The sequence below is a fragment of the Aphelocoma coerulescens genome (genome assembly GCF_041296385.1).
Source record: "Aphelocoma coerulescens isolate FSJ_1873_10779 chromosome W unlocalized genomic scaffold, UR_Acoe_1.0 ChrW_unloc_scaf_1, whole genome shotgun sequence".
Lineage (NCBI taxonomy): Eukaryota > Metazoa > Chordata > Aves > Passeriformes > Corvidae > Aphelocoma > Aphelocoma coerulescens.
Window position 1 is genome coordinate 10,603,543 of NW_027184080.1, and position 18,288 is coordinate 10,621,830.

Genomic DNA, 18,288 nt, shown 5'->3' on the forward strand with positions numbered 1-18,288 from the left:
AGCCGCTCTATCATTCCCCTCCACAGCTGGACAGGGGAGAGAAAATGTAACAAAGGGTTCATGAGTTGAGATAAGAACCAGGAGAGATCACTCACCAAATACCATCATGGGCAAAACAGGCTCGAATTAGAGATATTAATTACAATTAGTGCTAACAAAATCAGAGCAGGATAATGAGAAGTAAAATAAACCCTCAAAACACCTTCTCCCCACCCCTCCCTCCTTCCCAGCTCTACCTCCTACCCCAGTGGCGCAGGGAGACAGGGAAGGGGGATTATGGTCAGTTCATCACATGTGGTTTCTCTTGCTGCTTAGGGAGAGGAGTCATTGCCCTGCTGCACCGTGGTGTCCCTCTGTAGCGGGTTCAGTTTGAAACCAGGCAGAAACACCAATTTGAGTGTAGTGGTTTGGTCCAAAATACTCATTACTTACTTATTTACTTTCTGTGAGATAATAATTAGGAGAAAGCAAAGCAGGCACAAAACTTAAAAGAATATAAAGTTTATTAACAGACCTAAAAGAAAGGGAAAAAAACCAGACCAAACCTTCAGAACACTTCTCCTCCCCCCACCTTTCTCCCTTCTCCCACTGACAATGTAAAAAGACAACCCTTGAGATTTTCAGTCAGTTTACCACTTCTATAATAACCTTTTTCAGTTCACTTAGGTAGAGGAGTCTCTCTTGCTCATGCTATGGAGACATCTCCAATAGAAGCAATGGTTCTCTTCACCCATCTCTGGGAGCATCTTCATCTCTAGGAATAGAGGCCCTCCCCCTTCCCTGGGAGCAAAAGGGTCCTCATCATCTTCATCTCTAGGACTATCTCTGGGAGCATCTCTAGGAACAGAGGTCTTCTTCTGATTTGGAGCAAGAGTCCTCGTCACTTCCATCTCTCCCTGTTCAAACTTCTCATCAAATTACGGCTGCTTCAGCATTTGCTTATTTCAGCACAGGTACTTTTGCTCACAAGTACAGTTTGAACGCTCCAACCCCCATGCTTTCATGAAATTACAACACGTACTCTGATGTATCATAGTCCATCACCACCATAGCTTTACAACAGAATTTCAGCTTCTAAGCATCTCCTCTTTCTCCTCCCTCAGGGTTTCAGCTCTTCCTTCTTTACTGACTTTGGCGTCTTTATGGTGTTTTCTTCACCTTCCCTCTTCCTCAGACTCGGAAGAGGATTGATGTCTGCAGGCTTCATCTGTTCTGGAGGAAACTTACAGCACTAAAAGGGTTAATCTCACCCAGGCCTTGCAGCTGGAGTTCATTTATCGCTGTTGGTCACATGATCTTTGCCAGGCAGCGGGGCAGCAGTCTCAGACGAGCCCCGGCCGCACCAGGGGCTGCCTGCACGGAGCAGGGCTGGGGGGGGGGGGGGGCACTGATGGAACAGGGCAGCACGGCTCCAGGATGGCTGTGGCCCGGCCCAGCCCAGCCCAGCCCTGGACGAGCAGGGCCCGTCCCCGCTGGGCCCCCCCCCTCCCCCAGTTACCTGTTCAAAGGCCGGAAGCAAGAGAGAGCTTTCCCAGGGTTTGTTCATTCTTAAATGTGGACCACAGAGGCATGTCAAGCTCTTTAAGAGGCTTAAAAAGTTGTCAATATTCAAACTAGACAGTTAATAGGTTCTGTTAGGTTTTAGAGGAAGCTGTAAACACCTCTTTGCAAGAGAATCACTTCCGTTGCTATGCTAACCCATGACACCCTCCCACAGGAAATAGTTCTCTGTGAACTTCTCTGACGTGAGTCCACCCCAAAAGCAACAGTTCTCTGTAAACTGCTGCAACATGAGTTCATCCCACAGGCAACAGTCCTCTCCAAACTGCTGCAGCATGGGTCACTCTTCCACAGGGTGCAGTCCTTCAAGGACAGGCTGCTCTCCACCAGCCTCCCACCAGGTTTTGCTTATGTCGATGATAACATGTCACAGGGACTGGGCCAAAGCTCCGAGCTCCTCTTGCTTGTTCTTCATTCTGCATGTGTTGGTGTAGAAACATTTCAAATGTGGTTCATTGTAGCCAACACCTCATGAAGCAGATTGAGAGATCTCACAAGTGCTCAGTTCCTGATGTTTTGGCACACCATCCCATTGCTTATCTCTGGCAAGCTTGGTTTTGTCCCTTTCCGTATTCCAATCTAGTTAAAACTATCAGTGAGCCCCGCTAACTCCTGTGCAAAAACCCTTTTCCCCCTCTGACAAAGGTTCATTCCATCAGGTGTCACTAGACCAGGTGTTGTATAGGCCATCCCATGGTTAAAAACACCAGCCTCAGAACCACCTGTTGATCTAATGTCTCTGCCTGTTCTTTTCAATATTATTCCTTGTTACTGGAAGGATCAAGGAAAAACCTGTACTACTCATCCTTCAACCAATTGCCCCAAAGTCCTGAAATCCCTTTTGATTGGCCTTGTATTTCTCTTTGCTGTCATGTGCCTGCTGACTTGAAGAACCAATATCAGATAATAATCAGAGGGCTGTACCAGATGAGATTTTTCTAGTAACATCCCTAACCCAGGCCCCAGTGATGCCTTGGAGTGGCTACCTGAAAAAGAGGCTAGGCAAAATTGAGAGAATAAAAGCGGGTATTTATTGAAGGGCCTTCAATAAAGGTACATTATGGGTACAGAGCCCTAGGGTTACACCCAAAATGGATGCCGGGTCACGGGTTTTTCGCACTTTTATAAGTTTGGTCCATTTGCATATCAGGGTTAATTCTCCAATTACAATTTCAGGTAATGATGTCATTACCCCAAGTTTGTTCCACCTTTCCAGAGGCTTAGTTTATATATTTCGGGGCCTGGGACAACAAAGTGTCCTTGAGTCCAGGCTCAGAGAGGATATGTCTAACAGTAGCTAACAGGCTACGTGGAGTTTTAGAATTACACACTAAACCAGTACAGGGTCTGAAAATATAAAAGCTAAATCCTAAGGCATCACCAGGAAGGCAACAGACTTCCCTATGAGTTGGGTCCGGTTGGCATATTGGACCATCTGTTCCCCTCAGAAAGGAGTCACCTATGATAACTTCCCTTCCTTTTTTCTTAACAGAGGTGGTCGTGATGCAGGGGTAGGCTGTCTTGCCCTATGTGACCTCCATCCCAGAAGGACCTTCTACCACCTCGTTAGTTATCTGTCCTTCCAGTTCCAGGGGCTCATACCTGTTGTTAAAGGTACTAGTCCTAATTGTTACCTTCAAGTTTTCAGGAGGAGAAGGAGCTTTCCTCCTTGTACAGGCAGTAACCAGCTTACAGCCTTCATATTCAAAACACATTTGACTTACTGCTTGACAGGATTCCAAGTCCACCTGCATCTCCACTTCAATAGAGATTTGAGACTCCTGCGACTGTAGGGTCTCTGAGAATAACCTATCAATTTCTCACACATTTTCACAGATGCCACGCAGTCTGTTCACTTCTTCTCACAACTTTTTGACCTGGAAACACAGCAGAAGGAATGACTGTCAGCCCCAGCTTCACAGAGAGGCAGCAGGCACTCCCAGCAACCTGAGACCTGGAGAGCTACATCTACCATCAGGTCTGTGTCTGAGTGGAGGCCTCTGACACAGCTGATGCAGTGACTCCAGCAACTGCAGGGGAATGAGCTCTGTGGCATGTCAAAACCATACCCAAGGGAGCGTACACTAGTAAGATTGGGGATGAAAAGATCTCTGTGTCCTTCTTCAGCAACTACTGGGTCTGTTCACTGCCTTTGTTAGCTGCTCCCAGATGGTTAGAGGAGCCCTTCCTGCACACCCTTCCTCATTAACTGCTGCCTGACACCCTGGCTGACATGCCTTGTCCTATTTTCCTGCTGTATTCCCTGCACTTCTAGTCACTCACGTTCCCTATGGGTCCCTTATGAGAGTGGGAACAGGCCCCGTCCCTGCTGGCTCTGCCCACACTGAGTCAGCTGTTCTAGGGTAAGCTGTCAGCTCCCCGTGTGTCTTGGCACTCTCCTGTGGTTCCCCTGGCTCTAGAAACTTGCCCTCCTCATTGCAATCCCCTGCTCTGCTGCAGGATGTGCCTGCATCGGAGCTGTTTGCTTCAGCTAGTGATGGTAGTGGTGGTTGATGGCGGTTAGACCATGTTTAAGTCACTGCTGGCTCCACCCACTCAGATACTCTAGTGAGGAAGTATACTTACAGCTTTTTACCGGCTAGATCATAGTTCAATGCCTTAGAAAGCCTCGGGGGCAGCCTAGAGAGGTAGCACAGGCAATCCAGCATTTCAGTAGCTCTAAAAGCGACAAAATGGTAGCTGCAAATCTAATACCACCAGCAGAAGCAAAGAGGGAGAAATATAACTTTCAGCTTGCCTAATTTCCCACAATTAGAAGCTTTCAAAAAGAAACAGACGACAAGATGTTTGCAGAAAGAGTGCAAGCCAAAGAGGGCATGCCCCTCCTTGGTCCTTTCTTTTATTCGGAGAAGGGGAAAGGGGAGGACTGGGGGCAGACCCGGGGTGACCAGCCAATCAGACACTGCTAAAGAGTTTGAGTTACATTTGGTTTTGTCCGCGCTTGGAACAAAGGGGTTCAGAGCACATGGCAGAGGCAAGTGTCTTGGGGAGGGGAAGCTTGGAACAGGCAGCAACACTCTAGGGCTACAGACCCTGCAGAAACCAACAACCCTGCAGACATCAAGGTCAGTGAACAAGGTGGGAGAGGAGATGCTCCAGGTGTCAGAGCAGATTCCCTTGCAACCTGTGGAGAAGACCATGGTGGCGCAGGTTGTTCCCCTGCTGTATGAACCCAGAGTGCAGAGAATATTTCTCTGCCTGTTTTGAAGGGTTTTACCCCCGTAAACAACACTGTTTTTGACCTTCGTCTGTTGAAGAATGGTTAGAGGATCAGGAGCATGGGTCATTGATAGAATTATGGGATCAATAAAAGAACTGTACAAGCAAAAGGCCTGCAAGCAAAGGTTAGTGTGAGAAACTGCCTGCATGAAAAAGCACCTTGTGTGAGAAACAGGCCTGAGAACAAAAAGGGAGTTTTGAGGATGTGCAGCTGTGCAGATGTCATACATGAAATCCCTAATTGTGCTTGGTCTTTGCATATTAAGTACTTTAATTAATTAATTCTGAGTTAAATATTTTAAATGTTAAAATTAACCCATCAGCCCAGGTACAAAAATCAAGTTCCATTATCAGTGTTTTCAATTGTTCAAAGTAGTTTATTAAGAGAGTTACACCCTTCCCAGTTAAAAATTCCCCAGTTAAAAATCCCCAACTTATGCTCCCTTTTCAAACTTCAAACCACCTGTACACCATAAGAGTTATCTTTCCTGTGTTTACTGTATACTTTTACAAGTGTTTTAAGATTTGTTGGATGTATTTTAATATTTTTTAGGTGTTTTTACTTGCACTTTGGTTCCAAGGGCTAACTCCAAAAACCCCAGTTCTAACAGCCAGCAGCTATTTTTAGCCCCATAGTCGTTACCCTGTAGGCAAGCTCCATGGCAACCTAAATTTTAATGAAGGCATTTTAGCACCCTTATCTCAACTGATACCACCCCTCTGACAACGACAAGCTATTGGTGGACGGAGATGATCTGTCAAAGGGAAAGCACCAATCACTTTAAACCGAAGGGGCGGGCTGTGGGCGGGCTGTGGGTGGGCTGTGGGTGGGCTGGGGCGGAGCAAAGGCACTATAAAACAACGAGACAGGCTTCAAAAAGACACAGAGAGAGAGAGGCGAGAGGAGAGAGTGTCCTCTTCAGGCTAGCTGTGGTGGACATCAGTGCTGGGCATTAAAAGCCTTACTCCTATTAAGGAGCCTTTAGTAACTTTTTTTTTTACTTTTGGACCAGCCAAAAGCCAACCCAGCACTTCAAGTCCTTTTTCTCTACCTGAGGTCCAGTGCTGTCTCAGCCAGAAGATCTCAGATCCCTGCGCTCCTGGGGCATACCATCTATTGAGCCATAGGATCCCATATTTTTATATTTTTCTAATTTCTGTAATTATTTTAATTTTTTATTTAACTAAGAGTTCTCTCTTTTCTCACACAGATAAGATGTACTGACCGGGAGAAGGGAGGTTGAACTCTGAATTCTTTAATCATAACATAACTAGTAGAAGCTTGCCAATGTAGTCTAATTATGTAGAAGCAGAAATGTGCTTTGATAGGTTTAAGCGACTTAAGAGTTAACAAGCTGGTATACTATATAAGTGCCTCTGGATTGCTAATAAACGGAGCTTGCTTTTATCAGTCATATTGGTTGTTCTGCAATGTCTTCCCCTGCCGAAGTTGTCGAACTTTTTCAACATCTGGCGCCCGAACAGGGACCTGGCAAGGGCCCGCTGAGGTTCAATATTCAGGTAGGGGTTACATGCGTGTGCTTACCCCAGCAGGACTTCTGTGGGTACCTAGCCGCTGGACTCGTGCTGCGACAGAGCCTGCAGTGAACAGCGCCGACCCTGGATCCAGAAGCGCATCAACGTGAGGAGGAAAGGCTGAAAAGGCCTGTCATGCCCTCTGTATATAGACTGCAAACCTGACTTGGAATGAGGGCTCACCTTATATCAACAGACTGTTTTAACTGTGGTTTTGTGAACTGTAGAGCTTGGGTTAAAATACTTTGTGGTCGTTGTAATAGGAGAATTTGGGTACATCATGAACAGAACCGCAGGTGGAAAAATATTAGATTGTCTCAGTATAATGTTCATAGTTGCTAATGCTTGCTTGATACCTAGCTCCAAAGCATGGGTCCCAGTGCAGCCCAAAACAAATATTTGGGTTACCCTGGCTAACCTAACCAAAGTACTATCTGCCTATGTCTTTCTTCTCCCGGGAACCCGTTCTCCACTTGTTTAGTAGGGCTGCCAATAGATGCTTGTCCGTGTCCGACCCGTGCCCCGACCTGTAAAGTGACTAATCCATCTATCACAGTCAACAATTGGGACCGGTGGGTGCCCTACTTACCTGTTGCCCCAGCTGAACCGCAAGAGCTAGAGTTGCTAGGGTCTGTAAAAGCAGATGCCTGTGTTATGTTTAATTGGACAAGTAAGACATGCAAGCAGGAAAGCTGCAAGATGCCTCCCACTAATGTAAACTCCAGTCTACCAGTATATCGTAATAGTTCCCTGTGGTGCAATTATACTGCTACAAAGCTGTCCGTATCTACTAACTCTCCTCTAACCTTGCCATATGGTTGCTTTTTAATCTGCGGTGATTGAGCATGGTCAGGGATTCCTTCTCGCTTAAGAGGGGGACCGTGTACAATTGGCAGGCTATCGTTGCTAACACCAAAGACTTCAACGATATTGCAAATGACCCGACATCACCGAGTAAGGCATATGGCTCATCAGTTTACAGCTGAATGCTGAGACAATGTAAAATTTTGGTCCCCTGCAGCCATAATAAGTGCATCCTTTTTAGCCCCTGGAGTTGCATCTGCCGGAGCCCTTGTCATATTAAACAAGCTAGGCTGCTGGCTTGCTAAGCAAACTAATGCCACTTCAAAAGCATTATCAGAGCTCTTAGTAGATGTAGATTCAGTGAGGCATGCTACCTTGCAAAACCGAGCTGCGATCGACTTTTTGTTGTTAGCTCATGGACATGGTTGCGAAGATTTTGATGGAATGTGTTGTATGAATTTGTCCGATCACTCCCAATGGATTCACAAGCAGATAAGTGAGTTATATCGATTAACCACACAATTGCAAAAAGAAAATGGTCTCGGCTTAGAAGGATGGTTAGAGTCACTTGGATTAGGACCATGGCTAGTCTCACTCGTGCAGCATTTGATTACTGTAGGACTAGTAATATTATTAATAATAGTGTGCTTACCGTGCCTATGCCAATGCTTGCAGAAGATGATATACAAAATCACTACATCCGTGACCAATCAAGTATTGCTTGTACAAAAAGAAAAAGGGGGAATTGTTGAAGAATGGTTAGAGGATCAGGGGCATGGGTCATTGATAGAATTATGGGATCAATAAAAGAACTGTACAAGCAAAAGGCCTGCAAGCAAAGGTTAGTGTGAGAAACTGCCTGCATGAAAAAGCACCTTGTGTGAGAAACAGGCCTGAGAACAAAAAGGGAGTTTTGAGGATGTGCAGCTGTGCAGATAAGATGTACTGACCGGGAGAAGGGAGGTTGAACTCTGAATTCTTTAATCATAACATAACTAGTAGAAGCTTACCAATGTAGTCTAATTATGTAGAAGCAGAAATGCGCTTTGATAGGTTTAAGCGACTTAAGAGTTAACAAGCTGGTATACTATATAAGTGCCTCTGGATTGCTAATAAACGGAGCTTGCTTTTATCAATCATATTGGTTGTTCTGCAATGTCTTCCCCCGCCGAAGTCATCAAACTTTTTCAACATTTGTCCTTGGAAAAAACTGCCTACTCTTAGAGAAGAATTAGAAACTACACTGGTGTAAATTAGGTGATAGACTATGTAAGATCGTCACAGGGTGAAAAATTTAGAGGTTTTGGGTTTGTTAATGTAGTAAATAGATAAAAGCAAAAAACTTCAAAATGGAGGATTGTTGTTGTTCTCCAAACATTATTCTTCTTCTTCTACTACTCCATATTCTGCAGTAAAAGTAGTTTGGGATGATTGGACAAAGAATTCCGCAGTTCCTGGCTGTGTTACTAAATAATTAGTAGAAAAGTAAAAATAATGTACGTTTTTAGTAACCATTGGTTGATTTACCTTTAAAAAGGCTGTATAATCTTGATAATTCGTCTTTCTCCTGCATTCTCTGCTTTGTGCTATGTCTGGGTCACGCTAGTGACTCTGTTTCTCTGATAAGACTTAATAAACAACTATCTAGAAGCAGCAAAGGCTGAGAGTCCCGTTTGTCTCTCGAACTCCTGGCAAGGACTTTAAAAGAGCTCTCCCATCAGGAGAGGCATAATTACGGCACGGTCAGTGTCAATTGGTGCCCTGTGTTCGGTCTCAGTGGAGAAAAGCAAGCCAGGACATTTTGGACAGCAGCACGCAGCCAGAAACAGAAGAAAAACCCCGGGGTCGGCTTTGAAAATCCAGGATTGTGGGTAATTCAGGATAGAGGGGGGGGAAATATAGGTGACTAAGGACAGGCGTTCGGAAGATATCGCGTTGTACGGGACAGGTAAAACCCCTCCCCTCTACAGGTAATAGGTGAGCAGAAGGAAGTGACGCGGCATACCCAGGTTATTTAACCCTATGTAATCCATGAATAAACGCCATTTGCCGTCCACCACATTGGTGTCTGTGAGCTGATGGTCCGAACGACCTGAGGTGGTCGTCGTGCCGTTCCTGAACCAGGTTGCTACGCCTCCGAGAGGCAACAAGTGGTGCCGAAACCCGGGAACCACTACCATCACTAGCTGAACCAGCCTGGACGGGTGAACGGCGGCTGGCGCAGCAGGACCAGCCCAGCGGGGAGGACGCTCCCGGACCAGCGAGGAGGATGGAAGCTCTCGCGAAGGTCGTATCTCAGATTCATAAGCAATGGGGTATCGATTGCAAACCGAAAGATTTTACACTCGCTGTTGCGAGGCTATTGGAAATTGGGGTCATAGACCGACCGGTGGATATCCTCCACCCAGAAGTATGGGACAAATGTACTAAGGCTCTAGCCGATGAAACAATGTCCTCGGGTTCGGGGAAATACCTTAAATTATGGGGAAAAGTCGTGCAGGCTTTGCGTAAGGCCCTGCAAGAGCAGGAGACCTGGAAAGTTGCACGGAACTGTTTGCTGGCCACACCCCGGTTGGGAGTTGGGGCGACCACGCAGACTACAGATGAAAGCAGTCCTGCCGAGCGCACAGACTCGCAGGAGCAAGCACCCTCTCTACAGCCCCCCAGCCCAACCCTACCTACAGAGGGAAAGGAGCGGGCACAGTCATTCTGGGGCAGGCTCGGGGAGGAGGCCAGGGGGGCTGCCATTAAAGCGGAGTCCAAAACGGCGTGGGCGAGACCCCTGCCCAATGCCCCGCAGAATGGCGCCGACCCCGGAGGGCATGGGGGGGGCACACACGTGGCCGGCGGGAGCGGCGGAGGTGCGCCGGGGGGCACACACGTGGCCGGAGGGAGCGGGGGAGGTCTGCTGGATACAGCAGACGCGCGTGAACGAAAAAGGGGGGGAATCCCGGAGGGGGAACCAAGGCCAATCAGGGCGCTCGCCCGGAAACATGCCCTTATATAGCAAGAGCCTCCCTCAGCAGGAGGCGGGGCGAGCCCAGGGGGAAGGAGCAGCCCAATCCTAAGGGAAGGGGGCGGGGTAGGAGCCCAGGGAAAAAGCTCTGGAGCCCGGAATATCCAGTCAGTCGACTTCCGTATCCGAGTCGGACTATAGCTGGAGCGAGTGGCTTGACGAGTGGTCCGTAACCGACTCCGACTCTGACAAAGATGATTTCAGAATAGATAAAAGCTATAACCACCGCGCTCCTACCCGGGCCAAGGGGAAATTTGAAAAAGAACGTACACCGCTTACAGACTGGAGAAAGATAAAAACAGCCTGCGCTGAATGGGCCCCTTCAGCCACGCTAGCTTTCCCGGTCCGAGTAGGAGGGCAAGCCGGAAACCAGAGGACTTACTCACCGATAAATCCTAAAGATATACAAGCAATTGTTAAAGCAATTGCAGACAGAGGGATTAATTTGGCTATGGTTTCCACCCTCATTGACAGCCTTTTTGGAGGGGATGACATGCTCCCATTTGACATTAAACAAACCTGCAGGTTAATTTTTGATGGGGCAGGGATGATTGTTTTCAAACAAGAGTGGGAAGACAATTGCGCAAAGCAACTAGCCCTAGTAACTGGGGCAGACCACCCCCTCCACGGGTCCAGTCTGCAGCGGCTAATGGGCACGGACCCGACCATGATCACCCCCCAGGCGCAGGCCGAGGGCCTACGGGCCCACAAAGTCACGGCAACTACCCGTGCCGCTAGAGAAGCTATCTGCTCTGCTTCCAGAGTTATTGCTAGACCATCGCCATGGTCCACAATAAAGCAGAGCAAGAGTGAAAGTTTCACACAATTTGTGGACCGCCTCCAGGCAGCAGTCGATTCCTCTAACTTGCCCTCAGAAGCAAAGGGCCCTGTGGTGGCAGAATGCTTGCGCCAACAATGCAATTCTGCCACTAAGGACATTTTACGGTCATTACCAGCCGGGTCCAGTATTGCAGATATGATTAAGCATGTCGCAAAAGAAGAACATCTGGCCCCAATCCAGGCAGCCGTCCGCACTGCAATAACCAGCGTAATGGCATGCTTTAAGTGTGGCCAGGCAGGCCATGTTGTAATGAATTGCCCCCAATTGGAGCCTCCATCAACAGCAGTTCCCCCACACCAGACGCGACCTAGAGGGCCATGCTGGGCATGTGGGAAAAAGGGGCATTTAGCCAGAGAATGCAGATCCAAGCTCCAGGGAAACGGGAGGGGGAGGGGGCATCCGGGCCGCACACAGCTCCCTCCTACTCGGGACATGAAGCGGCCCAGCTATGCCAATCCCCAATGGGCCACGGAGCTCCCGCATCCACTGCCCCCCCGGGAAATGACCAATTCCACAGCTCAACCGATGGCTCAGTTAAACCTGTCTGCGCTCCAGGCACAGCAGGAACAACCCCCTGGGAGCGAGATCCCTGGGTGGCTTTGGCCATGAAAGTGGGCAGCCACCCGCCGATAGTGTGGGGAGTTTGCTGTCTCCATAATACCCAGGTGATTCTGCTATTCGTCTCCCCTTTTTGGTTGATACGGGATCGGATGTTACCGTCGTCCCAGAAACGTACTGGCCTATACATTGGGAACTGGAGGAGGCCCCCATGGTGGGCGGAGTTGGGGGATTATCTCGGGCCCAAAAAAGCACCCAACTGATAGCGATAACGCTCCGCACCGAAAAAGGACCGGAGAAAACTATCACCCTTTTCCCATATGTTATGCCAAAATGTCCACCCTTGCTGGGGAGGGATGCCCTTGCCCTGCTGAAAGTCAGGGTGACAAATTTATTCTAAGGGCCACTGCTGCATACCCACCGCTGCCCATCAAACTGGTATGGAAATCGGTTGACCCGGTGTGGATCGAGCAGTGGCCCTTGTCAAAGCCTCGAATGACCGCCCTCCTCGAGCTCGTTAGCCGCGAGCTACAGCGGAACCACATAGAGCCCTCCACAAGCCCATGGAACACCCCGGTTTTCGTAATACCCAAACGATCTGGCGAGGGCTTTCGCCTCCTGCACGACCTGCGGGAGGTGAACAAGAAAATCCAACCAATAGGTCCAGTCCAAACTTTGCTGCCCATGAACTCGATGATACCAAAAGGGCAGCCCTGCGTGGTGCTTGACATTAAAGACTGTTTCTTTTCCATACCCCTGCATGATGAAGACAAAGAGCGGTTTGCCTTTTCCATCGTCTTCCCGAACAGTCAACGGCCTAACCTGCGCTTCCAGTGGAAGGTGTTGCCCCAAGGGATGGTCAACTCCCCTACCATCTGCCAGATCACGGTAGACCGAGCACTAGCACCAGTCTGGCGCAGCGACCCAGCCGCGACCATTATTCAGTACATGGATGACATCCTGATTGCCGCGCCATCAGCGAGCCAGGTAGACCGACTAGTGTCAACAGTCTCAGAGACCCTGAAAACAAACAACTTTGAAATCGCGAGCGCGAAAATAAAAAAGGGACCATGTGTAACCTTTCTAGGAGTAGGAATTACAAGCTCCTACATAACCCCGCTCCAGATTAAAAATCCGCAGGGATATCAAGATGCTCCATGATATGCAGCAGCTGGTGGGATCTCTACAATGGCTCCGTAACATCATCCTGATTCCTCCCGAGGTCATGGACCCCTTAAATGACCTCCTGAGAGGAAAAAACTCATGGGAACAGAAAGTTCTGACACCAGAAGTGACAAGCTCGCTCGACTTTATCGAGCAGCAAATGTCTGTGAGTACGCTTGCTAGGTGGGACCCGGGAGCACCACTTGATTTATATGTACACTTTACAAAGAAAGGAGGGGTAGGAGCGCTAGCCCAGGGGCCCCCTGACAAAGCCCAACCGATACAGTGGGTAGTCTTGGGAAAGCCGTCGCACGCATTCTCCCCGGGAGTTGAGTGTCTTGGCAACCTTATCATGAAAGGGAGAAGACTTGCCCTAAGGCACTTAGGCACAGAGCCCGCCCGGATATACCTGCCCTTCCACAAGCAGCTCTCTGCGCAATCACCGACAATATCAGAGCTTTTAGCCATATCCCTCGCTGGTTTTGGAGGGGAGATTCACTATGCTGCAAAACCCCCATGGACCCAGCTCCTTGCGATCATCGACATCGATCTCCTGCCAAAAGTCATTGACCGACCGCAACCGGGACCGACAGTCTTCACAGACGCATCGTCGCTGACCTCAACTGCAGCAGCGGTATGGCAGTCGGGAGAGCAGTGGCAGTGCATCAAAGCAACCGACCCTACGCTTTCGGTCCAGCAACTCGAAGCAGCCGCCGTAGTGCTGGCGTGTGGACTGTTCCCGGAGGAGCACCTCAACATTGTGACTGACTCTATGTTTGTGGCTAAGCTTTGCCTAGCCATGTCAGGGCCTGGCCTGTCAGTGTCCACGGTGGCTGTGATGCTTGAAGAAGCACTCTCTTCGCGGAAGGGCACCATATCTGTCATCCACGTTAACAGCCATAATTCGGTTAAAGGATTCTTTCAAATCGGAAACGACAAAGCAGACGCCGCCGCAAAAGGACTGTGGACACTGAGAGATGCCCGTCAGCTACACGAGTCTCTCCACATCGGAGCTAAAGCACTGGCAAAAAGATGTGGGATTTCGACCACTGATGTGAAACACATCGTAGCCACGTGCCCCCACTGTCAAAAATCACCACTGTGGTCCAGTGGAGTCAACCCCAGAGGCCTTAAAGCCTCAGAAATATGGCAAACAGACTTTACACTATGTCATCTACTGAAGCCCCGAGCATGGCTTGCAGTGACTGTGGACACATATAGCGGAATGATTGTGGCCACACAACACCTAAGAACTGATTCTAAAGCAACCATCCAACATTGGCTGACAGCTATGGCGTGGCTCGGCGTTTCGAAGCAGATCAAGACAGACAACGGCCCGAACTTTATTTCAAAATCGAGCCAAACATTTGTTTCAAAGTGGGGTATCACTCTGGTACATGGCATCCCGTACAATAGCACCGGGCAGGCCATTGTTGAGCGGGCAAATCAAACCCTAAAAACCAAATTGGAAGTGCTAGCAAAAACAGAGGGCTTTACCAATTCTATTCCCCCAGGGGACCAGGCGCGCATACTGGCAACTGCCCTGCTAGCACTGAACCAATTCCCTAGGGGGGATGAGCCAAATAGTCCCACCCAAAAACACTGGGCCACTCGAGCACTAGACGAAGGCCCGCAAGTTGCAATCAAAAATGAGTTGGGGGAATGGGAACAGGGCTGGAGACTAGTGCTCACGGGGCGAGGGTACGCGGCTGTTAAAAAAGACGGTAGAGTCAAATGGTGTCCACTTAGGTCAATCAAACCTGATCTTCAGAATAAGACTAATGAAAACTGCGAGGTTTTGTTTGCAGGACTGGATCTTTGGATGCCTCCATGACCGATACATCCCAGTGCGTGAAGAAAGCGACAAGTCATTGAGCAGCTCGACAGCGCCCAAGAATCCTACACCAGTGAAATCCAAACAACAACGGTATCTTTGCATAATTTTGCTTTTACAGCTTCTTGGCAGAGGGCAAGTCAATGCAGAACATCACCCTCACCAGCCATTCAGGTGGGTCCTACGCCACCTTTCGAATGATAACGCAATCAAAGAAACCATCACACCAGGCAGCCCATCGTTCGATTTTAAGCTAAAAGACATTTTTCCCTCGTATCTACAATTCCCTAATTTTGGTGATTTCTCACTGTACCAAACCTATTGGTGTCCTGCTTCAAACCCAGGTAAAAGCTACTGTAACTATCCAGGGTATGGACATTGTGGGTATTGGGGGTGTGAGACTATCGTGACAAGCGATAGATGGCAACCACAGCGACCTGATGAGTTCCTCCAAGTTAAGTATGCACCCTAAGGCTGTCGCAAACCAAAATTCGCACTTGAGAAGCGAATATACCTGCCCCAAGACGGGAGGAGACACACTTGCAAACACTATAGAATGACAATTCTACAGCCGGCCCATAAGAGTTGGGCCTCGGGTAGAGCGTGGACAGTGTATGTGCGCGCCCCTAACAACTATTGGGTGAACGTACAAATTGTCAAGCTCCTACCGTCAGAATCCCAACCAGTCGGGCCTAACCCGATTCTTACAATAAATAGAAATCCCATCTTCTCCCCACGTGGCCCATTAGTTACCCATCAAACACCTAAGTCAGCTCCTTATGATCAGTTTCTCAGCGTACTAAACGCTACCTTTTTGTCATTGAATCAATCAAACCCAAACTTTACAGAATCATGCTGGCTGTGTTATGATGCGCAACCCCCCTTTTATGAAGGCATTGCACTTAATGTTCCTCTTGGCTACTCAGCAGCACTAAAACCACACCAGTGCAGGTGGGACGCCCCCCGAAGGGAAGTTACTCTGAGTCAGATCACAGGCCAAGGCAAGTGCTTTGGCAATGCAGCCTTAGCAAAACGAATAGGCAATGTCTGTACTGAATTTGTCAAACTTGACAAAACGATCAATAAGTGGGTGGTCCCATCCGCATCAGGAATGTTTGTTTGCCAGCAATCCGGAATAAGCCCCTGTGTGCTTCTTGATAAATTCGATAACTCTGCTGATTTTTGTGTCCAAGTTTTAATTGTTCCTAGAGTCCTGTATCACCAAGAAGAAGAAATGTACCACCTTTTGGAAGAACCTAGCTGGCTCCACAAGAGAGAAATAATAACAGGCATAACCATCGCAATGCTGCTCGGCCTTGGAGCCACCGGCGCGGCCACAGGTGTTTCAGCCCTCGTGACCCAACACCAGGGACTTTCTCAGTTGCAGATGACTATTGATGAGGACTTACAAAGAATTGAAAAATCCATCTCCTTTCTAGAGAAATCTGTCTCCTCTCTCTCAGAAGTCGTCCTGCAGAACAGGCGAGGACTGGACCTCTTGCTCATGCAACAAGGAAGCCTGTGTGCCGCCTTGAAAGAAGAATGCTGCTTTTATGCAGACCACACCGGAGTCATACGGGACTCAATGACTGAACTAAGAGAAAGGCTAGCCCAGAGAAAAAGAGAAAGAGAAGCCCAACAAGAATGGTTTGAGTCATGGTTTAACCAGTCTCCATGGCTGACCACCCTTATTTCCACTCTAAGAGGCCCCCTCACTATGTTACTCCTAACGTTGATTTTCGGGCCTTGCATACTAAACAAATTGGTGTCATTTGTTAAAAGCCGGTTAGAAAAGGTTAACATTCTATTTGTTGACCGCCAACAATTGCTCTAGAGCGCATCTATTTTGTGAATGTTATATCACTTTTCATAACTTGTTATGTAGGTTTTACTAGTTCTTGAAATTTTATACCATTTATACTTTGTATGTTTCTTAATCAATCATGGGCGGGGGAAATGTGGGTAATTCAGGATGGGGGGGGAAATGTAGGTGACTAGGGACAGGCGTTCGGAAGATATCGCGTTGTACGGGACAGGTAAAACCCCTCCCCTCTACAGGTAATAGGTGAGCAGAAGGAAGTGACGCGGCAAACCCAGGTTATTTAACCCTATGTAATCCATGAATAAACGCCATTTGCCGTCCACCACATTGGTGTCTGTGAGCTGATGGTCTGAACGACCTGAGGTGGTCGTCATGCCGTTCCTGAACCAGGTCGCTACGCCTCCGAGAGGCAACACAGGATCTCCTAACCTCGGTCAACAGTGGGGAGGAGAGGCCGTGAACTGCTGGATGGGACGCGGGCCAGGACTTCAAAGACCGATAACAGACACCTAAACTCTGGTAAGCTGTCCAAAACTAGACCAAGAAGCAAATTGTGAGTGCAGTTCCTTCACAGGCAGAGACAAATGTTATTCATAGCTTTGAAAACCTAGCTCGTAAGCATCGGCTACCAGTATCTAGAAAAGAAATATGAGATTTGCTGTCCTGGGTGAAGAGGGAGTTTCTGGATGCAGTAATCGGAGATTTGTAGCTGTCATCTTTTTGGGAGAATGGTAATTCTATTCTATACCATTTCGTGAGTCTAAGAGATGAAACGGCTCAGAAATTAATACCACCAGCGCGGGTAATTTATGAAGTGCTTCTGATGCTGACACCTCCTGCTTCTAGTGATCTTTAAAACTGCCACGGAGGGTGCGCTGAAATCCGTGCAGGCGGCGGGAGTTTTTAAAACCCCGCTCGCAGCCTCGCCAGCCCCAGAGACGGGCAGAAAACCCGATATTCATGTAAAAATCCCTGAGGTTCCTAGCAAAGGCAATTATCCTTCCCTGCAGGCACCGCAGGAGGCGGGGAGGGAGGGGGGGGCGCGACCATCCCGGAGGCAGAAAAGGATTTTTTGCCGGACCCAAAGTTAAAACTTTTAATTGGTCCGAGCGAGGAACATGATACAGCAATTTTAGAGCTTTTCCCACCCGCGCATGCCCGGGGGGGGGGAAGGGGAACCCCAGACACCTCCCTAAAGACGGAGCCTGCCTCGGAGGGCGTGGTTTCCATAGCGCCCGAACCACCCGTTACCATGCAAGCCAAGGGGCGATCCTTACCTCCCAAATCCGGGGTCCTCCCATCAGATGAACCATACGCGTGGCCAGGGGCGGTCCCGGAGGTTGCATCTATCCCTTCTGCCACCCTCACGCAGCCCGGGTCCGCGACTACTTCCGCGTTTGAATTGCGCGGCGTGGCGGTGGCGGCGGCACCTACTTCTGACGTCATCATCCCGCCTCTGCCGATATCCCACTTTACTTCCGCGTTCGGAACAGCTCGCTTCCACGCCTGCGCAGCGTGGCATCACCCCCCCCCCTCCCCCCCCCCCCCCTTCCCATCCTCAGATACCGCGGTTACCCCGGCAACGGTGGTCGGCTCTGACCGCAGCCGACTTTCGGCCTTTTCCGCTGCTGGCTCTATCGTGTATTCTACTGCGTGCGGAACGGCTCAAGCTACTCCTAGCCCTGCCCCCAGCCCTAGCCAGGGCGCCAGCCACGCCCCTAGCTCCGGCCAAGCCGCACCCTCGGTCCCCGGCCCCAGCGTTTCTAGGACCAGCCCGGCCCCACCCCCGGTCCCGCCTGCTACCCCCGCGCGGCTGCCAGACACGGACGCCTCAGCTGCTATGCCGGCATCGCCGGTAGGTACAGCACCTCCAGCCAGCACTGCAATTCCATCGGCCACTGCAGCTCCGTCGG

At 49.2% G+C, this 18,288-nt stretch overlaps 1 long non-coding RNA gene across 1 annotated transcript; it reads right to left on the reverse strand.

The window, feature by feature from the left end:
• Positions 1-1,376: 1,376 nt before the first annotated feature.
• LOC138102773 (uncharacterized) lies at positions 1,377-17,885 on the reverse strand. The gene is made up of 3 exons (XR_011147533.1): positions 17,653-17,885; positions 3,285-3,437; positions 1,377-1,976 (listed from the first exon to the last, which is right to left on the reverse strand). It is a non-coding gene; the product is annotated as an uncharacterized lncRNA (long non-coding RNA).
• Positions 17,886-18,288: the final 403 nt, after the last annotated feature.